Source organism: Dasypus novemcinctus, chromosome 20 (genome assembly GCF_030445035.2).
Source record: "Dasypus novemcinctus isolate mDasNov1 chromosome 20, mDasNov1.1.hap2, whole genome shotgun sequence".
Taxonomy (NCBI): domain Eukaryota; kingdom Metazoa; phylum Chordata; class Mammalia; order Cingulata; family Dasypodidae; genus Dasypus; species Dasypus novemcinctus.
This window is the reverse complement of record NC_080692.1, coordinates 40,699,257-40,713,038: the sequence shown is the minus strand read 5'-3', so window position 1 is coordinate 40,713,038 and position 13,782 is coordinate 40,699,257. Positions and strand designations below refer to the sequence as shown.

The following is a 13,782-nucleotide window of genomic DNA, read 5'->3' as shown; positions in this document are numbered from 1 at the left end:
AAAAAAAAAATTTGTGCAGAGGCACCAGGAGCTGCAGGATTAGGCAGGGAATGGTGACAAGGGAGTGGCAAGGTAAACGACTTGAACATTTAGCAGATGACTATGATGCGGCTGTTAGAGTTTGGTAGGCCATTCATATAATTTGCCTCATTTAATTCTCATAACATTCACCAGGGAATAGGTAATATTTTTCTCCTTTTGTAGATGACAAAGCTTGTGCTGAGATGTTTGAGTGCATTTTCTCAAGGCAATACAGCTGGAGAGTGGAGTAGCTGGGTTCACCGTTAAGCACAGTGAGGGCATGCTGTCCCGCGTCGGGCATTGTTTTATAGTTGCCTTGTTTGCCATTGATCCCCAGAACCTTAGCTGAGTCCCTGGCACGAACTGTGCGTTTGCTGAACGCTTACTGATGCAGTAAATCAAATCTAGATCCATTTGACTTCAAAGCTCACGGTCTTTGCACAATACCTCACAGAACCCAAGGAAAGTGAGAGTTTGACTAAGAAAGCATACACTAAATGATTCGGAGATGTGGTGCCACTGCAAGGATTTAGAAGAATCTATTGAATTTCGCAGTAAGGAAGGTGGTCATTGGCAATTTCCTAAAGAGCATTTTCCTTAGAGTAGGTGCAGAAGAAAATGTAATGGGTTGGAAAATGCATTGCCCCAGCAAACTCTGGGATTGCAAACTGTTCCTGCCACATTGCAGTGACACTCTGGTTCTCTGAGGCAATTGCAACTCATTAGCCTGAATCTATTATTTCTTGGCTGGGAGTCAGACCCCAGTCCACTCTGCTCCTAACTTGAGGCTCACATGAAGAGCTTCAGGAATAGACCAGCAGATGCTTGCTCACTTCCCATGGCAAAGGGGGATGGGACTCCAGGTAGCGTCTTAGAATGGAGTCCAAAATTGTTTTGTCTATCTCCATTTTCAACCATTTCTATAGTCTCTATGTGAATGAGGGAGTTCAGGTATTGTTTCTAATTAATAAGATTCTGTAAATGGCCTAATACCTTTTTGAAATGTAAAATATCCCTTGTGTTGGTTCTCCATTTGACATTTAGAATTAACATCCTGTTGCATCAGCAAACCTTGGCAGAGTCATGGAGCAAAGAAAGGAGAAATAAAATCTCACGTGGGGTGGCGATGTGGTGAAGCAGGACCTCACGGGAAATGTGATGTTTGACTTGGATCTTGAAGGCTGGGGTGTAGTGTTAAGGCATTGGCCTTTGTCAGTGGATGACATAGTCTGAGCTCCCTGCAGCTGTGTCCTTCCCTTACTGGCCTCTTACCAAATACCTTTAGTATAGGTGGGGAATTACAACTTCATCATGTTGCATTTTTGTTTTAGGTGAAATAAACATTTGTTTCCAGCTTACATTAGAAGTTCGTCTGCTGCTGCTGCTGGCTTGCTTAGTGTTGGAGAAAAGGAGGGTGCTCACTGCGACACGGAGGCTGATTGCAGGCAGAAAGTTTATTGAGAAGTTCTCCCAAATGGAGCGGGTCTGAAGAATAGACTTCAGTCCACTTCTGGAAGGGGGAGTTGAATTTATACAACACGGTCCTAGGCAGGGAAATGATAGTCAGCGGGAGGGGGCGAGGGTTGGAGTGAGGTGCAGGGGCCAATAGGAAGCCCTAGAGGTGAAAATTTTCCCTTGCATGGCTAAAAGGTAGTGGGTTAGGGAGTTATGTTTTCTTGGAATGCTGGAGGAATAGGTGCTTTGATCTGCAGGGAGTGAAGGTTCTCTATCTCCCTTTACTCCTGTTTCCACTTGGTTTCTTTGTTCAAACTTTGGGGAAGTGCTGTGCTTTCAGACTCGTAGGCTCTGAGGGGGCTTGTCTTTCCTCAATGCATGTCAGGGGGAACTGATTCACAGCTTGTTAATTATTGCAAACCTAGAAAGAGGAAACGTCTAAGACTTGGCCCAATGGATACAGTGTCTGCCTGCCACATGGGAAGTCTGTGGTTCAAACCCGGGCCTCCTTGACCCATGTAGACCTGGCTCATGAACACTGCTGATGCACACAAGGAGTGCGCTGCCACGCAGGGGTCTCCCACGCGCAAGGAGTGTGCCCCATAAGGAGAGCCACCCAGCGTGAAAGAAAGTGCAGCCTGCCCAGGAATGGCGCTGCACACACGGAGAGCTGACACAACAAGATGACACAACAAAATGAGACACAGATTCCCAGTGCCGCTGAAAAGGATAGAAGCGGTCGTAGAAGAACATGCAGTGAATGATGCAGAGAGCAGACAACCTGGGGGGGGGGGAGGGGAGAGAAATTAAAAAAAATAAATAAAATAAAACTTAGGTTTTGTTTTGTTCATTTTTTAAAAACAAATCAATTTTATTGACACATATTAATAAACCATACAATTCATCCAAAGTATACAACTAGTGGTATTTGGTATAATCACATAGTTGTTTGTTTATCACTTCAATCATTATTCGAGCATTTTTATTATTTTGATAATAATAATAATAAACCAAAACCAGATAAACAAACAAGAAAATTCTTCACCTCTCAATCTCTCTGCTTTATCCCTGCTATACCTACCTCCTATTTCTGGCTACTCTTGTACAATGATTAATTTATTTATTAAGTAGTTTTATTGAGATATACCCATATACCACATGATCTATCTAAAGTATATAATCAATGACTTTTAGTATAATCACAATGTTATGCATTCATCTTCACAAAAAATTTATAAACCTATGGTTTTCTCAAGTGCAGCTGGTAGAAAATAAAGACTGCAGAAGTGAATGAAACAAAATACAAAGGAAGCTTCATTAGATAAGAAAGACCTAGGGAAGAAAGTTATTCAGGATCCAGTTCTGGGAAAGTTTCCTCTTAAAGACTTGAGATGAGCGCTAGGGCTGTTGCAGTGCCTCCTGAATTCCTTTATAGGGAAAGGCAAGTTGAGTCAGAAACACAATTTAATGTGTTGAAATAAATTCTCACAGATTGAACAAAACCTAAGTAACATTAATATAAATGTGGTAATGGAATATTTTTTGAAGTTGAATTTCAGACCATGCAGATGGAATAAGAGAATGTTGAGGACACTTGCCATTCAGTAGTGATCCCAGAGGATGCTGTTTTGAGACAAATGGGCATGGTGGAGAGAGTCTGGGCCTTGGAGTGCAGACCTGGATCCAAAGCCCAGTCATGATGCTTGATGTGTTTTGACTTTGGGAAAACTCTTACCTCTTTCTAAACCTCCATTTCCTCATGGCTAACATGGAAGGGATGATATCTTTGGAACATTTAGTTTTGAGAATGAAATGAGTCCAAGTATCAAGTGCCTGGTAGAACAACTGACCCAAAGTAGTTGTTCAATCACTATTGGTTAATAAATCACCTTTCTCTTGTTTCCTTTCCCATCTCCCCTTAATCTCTTTATATTTTCCTTTTTACTGCTCCTCTCACTGACAGATGGGAAAAGGAAGCTATGGCATATCTAAGGATAGAGTCAGTGATCATTAAAGATTCAAGAATGAAGGCCCGGTAATTACATTAAAAAGTAACATAGTACACTTTAAGTTAAAGAAGGTTTGACACTTATTATTCACTTTTTGCATGTAAGGAAACAGAGGTTTGGAGAGATTAGGTAAATTGCCAAACTTAATCCCAAATAAGTATCAAAAATAGGATTTTCAATTCCCATCCTTTGACTCTGAAGAGCAAGCTCCTCATCACAGTTCTCACTTTTGACTAATAGTGAGTGTATTGTGACTGTACTAAACTCCTCAGTCTCCATTTCCCACGTTCCTTCTGCCTGTCCTTAAGTAGCAGGGTTCCTTTCTTTTCATTTTTGTCGTGGTATTGACCTAACATTTATCCTTCCTATCTTCTGTCTTGTCGGGCTGACCTATCTCTCTAGCCTGTCAATGTCTTCTGGCTCATGATACTGCCATACTGTCATCCGACATATTCCTTATCCTTCCAAGCATTGCCATATCTGCAAATGTAATACACCTATATTTTTGGTCTGCATTCAAGTCCTTGATAAAATCATGGAACAAGACAGGGCTGAAGGCTAAGGCCCCGGACTCTGACATCATTTCATTGATCAGCTTCCTCGAGACACACTTTTTCAATTCGTTTCCAATCCATCCAATTGCATTGGCATTCAGTTTCTTGTTTCTCTATTTTATCCACAAAGATATTAAAAAGATCTTGTCAAACCCTTAAGCTTGATGGTTGACAAGTTCAGTAACCCAGTCAGAAAGGGAGCGCTTCAGTTTTCAACCTAACTGCACATATTACAAATTGTTCGCTAAAATACTTCTTTTCAAAAAAGGTCAAAATTCTATCCAATGTTTTTATTTGCAGTTACCTTCTTAAAATGTCACTTAAATCCACAGATACTAGAGTTCCTGATAGCTGCTTTTGCACAAAGATTCTTATGCCTTTTCTAAACACTGTAGACTAGCAGCCCATCCTCAGGCATGAAATTAAAAGAACACACTTTATGGTAATTTTTATAATTCACATATTCTCAAGAAGGTATGCTTAAAGCTTTTAATTTTCCCTCATTGATATCATATTTGAAAGTTGACAAAAATAATATTTCTAATCAAAGTGACTAACTTAAAACAGAATTTATATAAATCAAGAGTATTTGGGGGAAACGGACTTTGGCCCAGTGGTTAGGGCGTCCGTCTACTACATGGGAGGCCCGCGGTTCAAGCCCCGGGCCTCCTTGACCCGTGTGGAGCTGGCCCACGTGCAGTGCTGATGCGTGCAAGGAGTGCCGCGCCACGCAGGGTGTCCCCCGCGTAGGGGAGCCCCACGCGCAAGGAGTGCACCCATAAGGAGAGCCGCCCAGCACGAAGGAGGGAGCAGCCTGCCCAGGAATGGCGCCGCCCACACTTCCCGTGCCGCTGACGACAACAGAAGCGGACAAAGAAACAAGAAACAAGACGCAGCAAAAAGACACAGAAAACAGACAACCGGGGGAGGGGAGGGGAATTAAATAAAAATAAAAAATAAATCTTTAAAAAAAAAAAAAAAAGAGTATTTAAGGTCTAAAGTATATGTGATTGTATTTTCATTAGTACAGGAAAATTAAGAATATTGTCATAATAAAAATCACAAAGCATTCATTTAGGTCTTTATAAACTGCTACTTAAAGAGACTTGCATATTGTAAAATATACTTTAGGATCTTTCAATTTGTATATTTGGTGGTGTTTGGAAGGCTGGGGGATATGAATGAAAAGAGGCTTATCAGATAATTATTATAATTTTTCTGGGTTTTGTCTCAGTAGTGAAAAAGTAAAATTCTATATTTTAATAATCCAAGAAGGGAAATGACCAGATAAGATTTCAAGATTTAGAAGATCAGGAGCTCCCTAATTTTTCTGTTTGAAGGGATGACTGTTTTAGAATTGTATGCTAGCCCAAAGATTGTGGGATCAAAAACCAAACAAAGAGAATAATGGAGATAAAGAAATTGTACAAATACAAGTTTTATTTTATACAATAATTCCAATTTCTATTCTACAAAGAGCCTCCCTTTTCGTACGTTGTTGAGAAAAATTACTCAGAACTTGGAAATAAGGCATCGAAAAAGCATCAGGAGGTTTATTCTCTGTCACTCCAGGGTGCCATTTAACAGGCTTACCTATGGATATTTTAATCATTTTGGGGAATGGATCTGCGTTTGACTTTGCTGTTTTCTGTTTGCTTGGAACTGAGACCCATGTTAACTTGAAGATTTCTGTCCAATAGAGAAATCCAACCCAAAGGTTATGGTTTTATTGCCTTGTAAGACACTAATCAAATTTGTATCTTATCTAGCAATCTTATATTTCTTTTCATATGTTTTCCCCTAGAAGGCCTATAGATACTAGTTTCTCAAAATTCTCTCAGAATCAGCTTTAACATCTTACTAGATTCCTCATTAATGAGTTAGTACGTTTTCAACATGTCATCTCTATATAATGGAGAAATGTTTCTAACTTTTCGAAAATAAGAGCTTGACACTGTAAACAAAAGCCAAATAGAGTGCTTTATGGTTTAGCTTTGTGGGTTCTGCACTAGGTAGATAATAAGAGCCAAGTATGAAACCTTGCCCTAAAGTCTAAAGTATTGATGTATCCCTGGAGGTGGCTAACTTATATTTAGGGAGTGAAAACATGAGGATCTTTGGTTGCTATATTAAGCAGAAATCATATGAAATTGCTATTTTTATTTTTATAAGTCAAAACAATTGAATGTGGGCAATTTCATATGACTTAACCTATTATTTTATTTCTAATTTGAGAGAGACCAATTATTGAAGAAATGTCTCTGTAACTGGTTAATAGCAGGAAGAAACTAGTTTGTATATGATTTCTGATGTAACAGAGTCATTAGCATCTTGCAGTTTATTCTTCTAATTGACACTGAATAAATTTCCTATAATATGAAGAGGAATGAATGCTCATATGATGCCAGAAGAGAAAATATACAGCCTTTGGATGCCAAAATAGAATCTTTATGGTGATGAAACAAACAATACGTGCAATGCTTGCCAAAGTGCATAATCACTGCTGTAAAAAAGTTAAGCCAGAGCAGTGTTTAGCTTTTGAGGACAATGAACAGATGGCCTGTTCTCATAGTCCAAACGATGCTGGGTCACTTATTTGAGTTAGTTACTTGGGTGATTCATTGGTCTTACGTCACACGTTGGAACTCAAGATCAGTTATAGGAATGTTTGCCTGGCATTGCTTGTCAATTTCTTTTAGCTACACTCAAAAGATTTAAAAATCTGAAATAAAAGGAGTGAGATGGAAATATTGGATGAATTATATTTTGTTTATTTATAGCATCTGATATTGATCCCACCAGCAATTTTGTAGGCCATATAGAATGAGATAAGCCACATGGTTATAAACCTTAGTATACATTTATAATATGAAATTCTGTGCCTTTTCCAAAGTAACACTTTGTCCGTGGAATGTCTTCTTGTACTTCCTTTATATTGGCTTGTTAAGTTAGTTAAATGTATCCTGAAATCCCCTCTACTTTTCTTTATCTTTTAATACTGATCATACTGTAGAACCTTATACCAATGAGGCTTTTTTTCCATCTTTATTCAGTTTTTTCTTAAAGATTTTTAAAAATTAATTTCTCTCCCCTTCCTCCCCCTGCCCCCCCCCCGCCCCCCACCCGGTTGTCTGCTCTCTGTGTCCATTCTCTGTGTGTTCTTCTGTGTCCGCTTGCATTCTTGTCAGCGGCATCGGGGATCTGTCTCTTTTTGTTGTGTCATCTTGCTGTGTCAGCTCTCCATGTGTGTGGCGTCACTACTGGTCAGGCTGCACTTTCTTTGTGCGGGGTAGCTCTCCTTACGGGGCGCACTCCTTGCATGTGGGGCTCCCCTATGTGGGGGTATCCCTGCGTGGCAGGGCACTCTTTGCACGCATCAGCACTGCCTGTGGACCAGTTCACCATAAGGGTCAGGAGGCCCTGAGTTTGAACCCTGGACCTCCTATGTGATAGGTGGATGCTCTATCAGTTGAGCCAAATCTGCTTCCCTTTATTCAGTTTTGAATTGCACTGGATATTTGTCTTGCTTTCATATGTGTACTACCTAGAAGATTTTATTCTGTTGATCTTCATGGGCATTTAATCAATTTACAACTATATCTCAATATGGGTAAAATGCACCAAATGAGATATTGTATGTGATTATCTATAAAATACCATGTAAAAATAAACAATTATTACTAGCCAATTTCTATTGAATTATAAAATCTCGTAGGGCAATGACTAGGCTATGTTTATGAAATTCTTTGGTATATCATTACAGAAAGCCAGTCACGTCTCTTGATGGTAGTTAGAAAGAGAGAAAAATCAGAACCAACGAAGCTTTCATGCCGTCTCGGTTCAGTTTAACATTTAAAGAAAAGGTATAGCTTGTCATTATTGTGCAATTCTAAAAATTGTGAAGTTCCATTCTGATAGAAGCTTTGTGCTTTTTTGTCAGGTTTTCCCAGTGCTTAGTGAAGTAGGAGCTTACTAAAATTTATTAATGAATGAATGAAAGGTTTTCCCAGTGCTTAGTGAAGTAGGAGCTTACTAAAATTTATTAATGAATGAATGAAAGTATGACTTATAACAGGTAAAGTATTATTTATTATTCAAGAATATACATATCCTGTTTAACTTAGCTATTTAGAGCTGGGATATTCACTGTCTTATTTTCTGATATGATCCATTTGGAATAGTGGGCAATAAATATAGATTCATGAGAAATTAACATTGACTAATTGGAGGATGACACCGAGTGGCTGAAGATACCCCAAATTACACTTCATATCTATGGCCTTTTAAACCTCTCCCTCTCTCTCGTTGTCTCTACAGTGTGTGTGTATACAAACACACCTATCCACATATGGACATGGGAATGCTAGAAATTTTTGTGGCTTTATAGTGTTTAGGTCTTATTCATTCTTACTAATTACTAATCAAACTTTTTTCTCTATTTGCATTTACCTAGTATTTAGACTTCAAGAAAACTATTTTGTCAATACATTTTTCAAGAATTTAGTTGTGAGGGGAGCAGGTACAGCTCAGTGGTAAGTGCTTGCTTCCCATGTATGAGATCCTGGGTTCAATCCCTGGTACCCCCTAAAGTAAATAAATAAAGTAAAAAAAATAATTTAGTTGTGAATATTTCTCAAGATAGACTATATATATAAGGTAGTCTTTAGGTATGATATTATACATATTTAAGATAGTGATTGACAATGAGACAGTAAAAATTACTATTTAGATGTCATACCAAAGGCAAAGGAAAGTCAATAATGTCAAAAGCAATTAGAAATTGCTCAGATTGATAATTTTTTCACAAAAGTACCATCATTTGTATTCTAGGAAGAAATCCTTTTATTTTTATAGTAAACTTTAATGATCACTTTCCTCTACATTTTATTTTAAAACGTGACAATAAATGCTCACAAATCATAGAAATGAAATGTAAACTACAGTATAATCACACATCAAATCAAAATAGCCCGTCATGTTTTATTTATAACTAGGTATTACGCATAATGAAAAGAATAAAAATAAAACAAAAACTCAAATGTGTATCAAGCTCTGCAGCTAGTGTGTGAACAATTCCTGTATCCAGGTCCTGAGTAATGAAAGAGATCTTTAATTTAGCTACAATAAACTTAGAACTTTGTTCTTTCTTTTGCTAAAAATGACTTAAAAATAAAAGAATATAATCACCAAACAAATGATTTCTCCTGACTCCAATGCTGAAAATATTTGACCCTGACCAGTTGGAAATGAAGGCATACTTGCTTTTGCCTCAGGAAAAAACCAGTTTATTCAATTCTTACAACTCCAGGGCCAGGCATCAAGGGGTTAATATGGGACATCTGTATGTAACTATTTCTCTGTCTTGTCTCCTACTCGTGCCTGGGTAACTCTTAGTTATCCTTCAAGCTTCAACACAAGTGTCATTACCTTGGGAAACCCTTCCTGATTGTAAGTTCTCATTACATATTTCCCCTTTTATAGTAATTTCCAATTTCACAATTTTTGTGTGATGATTGGTGTCTCCACTCCAACTGTAAACTAGGAGATTAAGGATTGTCTTTGTACTTGGTCATTGTTTACCTGCCGCTTGGTGTAGCAGCTGGCTCGTAATGGGCATTAAAAACAGAAAAGTTGAATGAATAAATGAGTATGCTAAACTGTACCTAATAAATTTATAAGGGATAATTTAAAGAGAAAAAAGAAAGAAAATAAAGGAAATAAAAATATACTTGGGAATGGTAAAAGATTAGCCACAAACTAGCGTTGATACACGTAAATCATGCTGTTCTAACACAGTTCACTGCATTGTTTAATTTAAAGTTACCTGAATAGGAAATGTAATGGATGTAACATCCACATTCTAGCCAAGAATTTTATAGCCATTGCAGGACTAATTACAGCACATAATGGCCTTTGTTATGGTTTTATAGAGCCCCATTAAAGAAGGTATTGAAATGACAACCATTACTAACTTTTGTCCACTGTTTAATTCCTTTAATTCATTATTTTTCAGCCAAAGAGCATGGAGGACATGAAGGAAAGAACTTGTATAGGAAGCTGGTTGTTACATAGTTCCACGATAAATTCTCAGATTGTTCCGGAAGCAAATAGACTAACATTCTAATGATTTAACCAAAAAGTTCTTCAAATCTTCCTACTAATATTGGCAGGAGATTGGAAAATAAGAACACATGGATTTATCCCAACTCAGTTGCCTATACTCAGTGTTTATTTTGGCTGTTTTATTACACATCTTTGAAATGGCCAGGCTTGACATAAAGGCTGATCCAGGTTATAGGAAAACGTGTTAGTCATCCAACCTTGCTTTCTGATTTCAGGTATGGGGATTTCCACTCCTTTTTCTTTTTTCTGGAAGTTACTAAGAAAACATTTTCAGTGATGAATGGCACCAGTAATTCTGATGTAAAAATTATGTTATGTTATGAAATACAGAAGACCCACAACAAATACCATTGGTGGCTTATGCCGTTTGTTTTACTGTCCCCGATGTTTTCCATCCTTTATTAGCCTTGTTTTCATGAAGCCGTCTCAGATACCAGCTCCCTGATGTTTTTGTAACTATGGCTAATGCAGACAGAATTACCTCCCTCTAGAGAGCCTTCAGCAGCTGCTGAGGTGCTGCAGACATCCTGCCTCATCTGCTACAACATAGAAAGCTTTTCCTTAATAAAAGTTTCTGCTTATAGCTAGTTAGTTCAGTTGGCTAAGTAACTGATGAAGCCAAGCTCAAGGTACAAAACTTTAATAGAGCCAGTTTGCTGTATACCATTCTGTAGTCACTCACTGTTTCTAAACTCTATCCAATTGTCTTGCAAATGCATTCCATCACTCACAACAGGAACTTCCCCCAAAGAAGAAATGGATGAAGAGAAATCCATCACTATTGGTATATAAACAGCTAAAACTTATAGGGAATAGAGCAGTTAAGCAATATCAATTTTGCCTAATATCATATCATTACTACGGTAAATTATTTTTTAAAAAACTTTGATTCTTTCCAAAGACTAATTGGCTGTTGAGCCCTCCCACTCTCTCATTCTCTTGTTTTGCTCACAAACATTCAGACTTCATCCAGGAATAATCGTCACACGAATGAATGTGGAAGAGTGCTCCACATACATAGGCTGTCAATAAATGCTTACTAACTGACTTTGGAAATTTGAGTGCAAGAAAAAACAAATAACTTTGCTTTGTTTGCTAACTTGTGCTCTCTTTCAATTTTCACAGCAAACAGAAATTATGATATTGTATGGCAAGAGAAGAAAATAATTCCAAATATTTTGTCAATTATGGGTAATCACATAGACACTTCTCTTTTTTTTGTCTTTATTTTTTAATGTTACATTAAAAAAATATGAGGTCCCCATATACCCCCCACCCCCCTCACCCCATTCCTCCCCCCTTAACAACAACCTCCTCCATCATCATGAGACATTCATTGCGTTTGGTGAATACATCTCTGAGCACCACTACACCTCATGGTCAATGGTCCACACCATAGCCCACACTCTCCTACGTTCCATCCAGTGGGCCATGGGAGGACATACAATGTCTGGTAACTGTCCCTGCAGCACCACACAGGACATATGGAGCTAAGAAAGTAGTACAAAAACTATTCTATAACCAGTGAACTTCAAAGAACTTTGGCAGAAGAAGTTGTAAATTTGGCCCATGGGGTAATGATTCTACAACTAGTTGAGCTGCCTTTTGTCTGTTATTTTAGGTTTTGAATTTGGAATAAAGTTTGAATTAAAAAAAGATGGAATGGTGCTGAGGGTGAGAAGAGGAACAAGTGGAGGAGGACTGTCCTAACTGGTCCCCATTGAGAGTAGCTTAGCACGGAGGAAGAAAGTCTGCCTGGTGCCAATATCCCCAACTCAATTATCACCAGTCGTTTAGTGCTGGGAAGGCAACACTTCTGAACCACATTTTGACAGAGTAGCATTGTAAAAGAGTAGCCATTCTTTGAATGAATTTGGGGAAGGAAGTGCAGTAGAGACATCCTTAGCTGCAGCCAGGTGGAGAACTCTAAGAAGAGTGGCTAGAACTTGGAAAATGTTGCCTTTGCTGTTTAGTAAAGGACAATAGCCTTAGAGCTATCGAGAATTTGATGCAGAAGAAGGGGAAATTTGATTACATACTGTTTGAAACCAGTGGTTTAGAAGATCTTGGTGTTGTGGCTTCTCTGTTTTGGGTTGATACTGAATTACGGAGTGATATTTTTCAGGATGATGTCATGACTGTTGTGGACTCAAAATATGGTTTAAAACATCTATCAGAAGAAAAAGCTGATGACTTGATCAATGAAGTTACTGGGTGGGTTGCTTCGGCAGATACCACCATCATCAATAAAACAGACTTGGTTCCAGAAGAGGACATAACCAAATTAAGAGCAAGCACTCGATCAATAAATGGATTAGGAAAAAGTCTGTAAACATAAAGGTCAAGAGTTGATCTCTCTAATGTATTAGATCTTCAGGCCTTTGACAGTCTCTCTGGAATAGGTTTGCAGAAAAAACATCAACATTTGCCACAACACAACCTCACCTCAATCAGCATATAGTTACAGTCACAGTGGAAGTGCCAGGAAATGCAAAGGAAGAAAGTTTACATGTATTTATTCAGACTCTCCTGTGGGAACAGAATTGAGACTCTCCTGTGGGAACAGAATGTGAGAAACGAGGACGATCTCTGAGTGGAAGTCATACCACTGAAGGGGCCGGTGTCAACCAAAGACAACCTGCAACAAGTGATTGTCCAAGGTGTCCACAAGCTATATGATCTGGAGGAGACTCCAGTGAGCTGGAGAGATGACACTGAGGGGACAAATAGATTGGTCCTTATTGGTGGGGTTTAGATAAAGATACCCTTACACAACTATTTATAGTTACTGTGACAGAAACAGAAAAGCAATGGACAACACATTTCAAAGAAGATAGTGACTGTCTGTAACTAGAAGCATTTCTTATCAAAAGGACCAAATGATAAAAAATGGGAATAAGTTTCCTGCTGGGTGTAGTTTAGGCATCTATTCCTTTGCATTATTTCTGTTATGAATGCCAATGTACAATTTAAGGTATTTATTTTTTAAAATACATAAACTACAGTAAGTTACACTGTAAAACATTTGACATTCATACAGTGATAGACAACATCCTCTAAAGTATTTTATTTATTTTAGGAGACAGGTGTATAAGAGGCTCCTCATATGTTTTATTTTCTTATCTGGGCAGTGGTTACCCAAGTGTGTTCTCTGTGAGAATATATTCATTTTCAAATGTACTTAGGATTGGTATATTTTTCTGTTTTCTATATATATATATTCTATTTCAATAAAAATTTAACTTAAAAAATTCTACTAAGGTTGTAGAAGCTTTATTTTAAAATTTAGTTTTACCTTTTATTGGCTGTGGAATATTGAGCAAATTATTAAACATTAAGAGGTTAAGTATTCAAACAAAGAAGCTAGAAAAAGAACAACAGAAGAAAGCAAAATAAAGGACATAATTAAGATCAATAAATTAAAATGCAAGGAAAAATAAAAATGATCCACAAAATCAAAAACAGGTTTTTGAAAGTCTAATGAAATAGTTAACCTTTTTACAAGGCTGATCAATAAAACTAAAATAAGGTACACCTGAATAAATGAATATGAAGGCGTACTTGCCCATAGTCTTAATATTTAAAAATTATTGTAAACACAATTTTTGCCAACAATTTTG

At 37.7% G+C, this 13,782-nt stretch overlaps 1 pseudogene; it reads left to right on the top strand.

The window, feature by feature from the left end:
- The first annotated feature begins 529 nt into the window (after positions 1 to 529).
- LOC101433408 (zinc-regulated GTPase metalloprotein activator 1B-like) lies at positions 530 to 13,012 on the top strand (annotated as a pseudogene).
- The last annotated feature ends 770 nt before the right edge of the window (positions 13,013 to 13,782 follow it).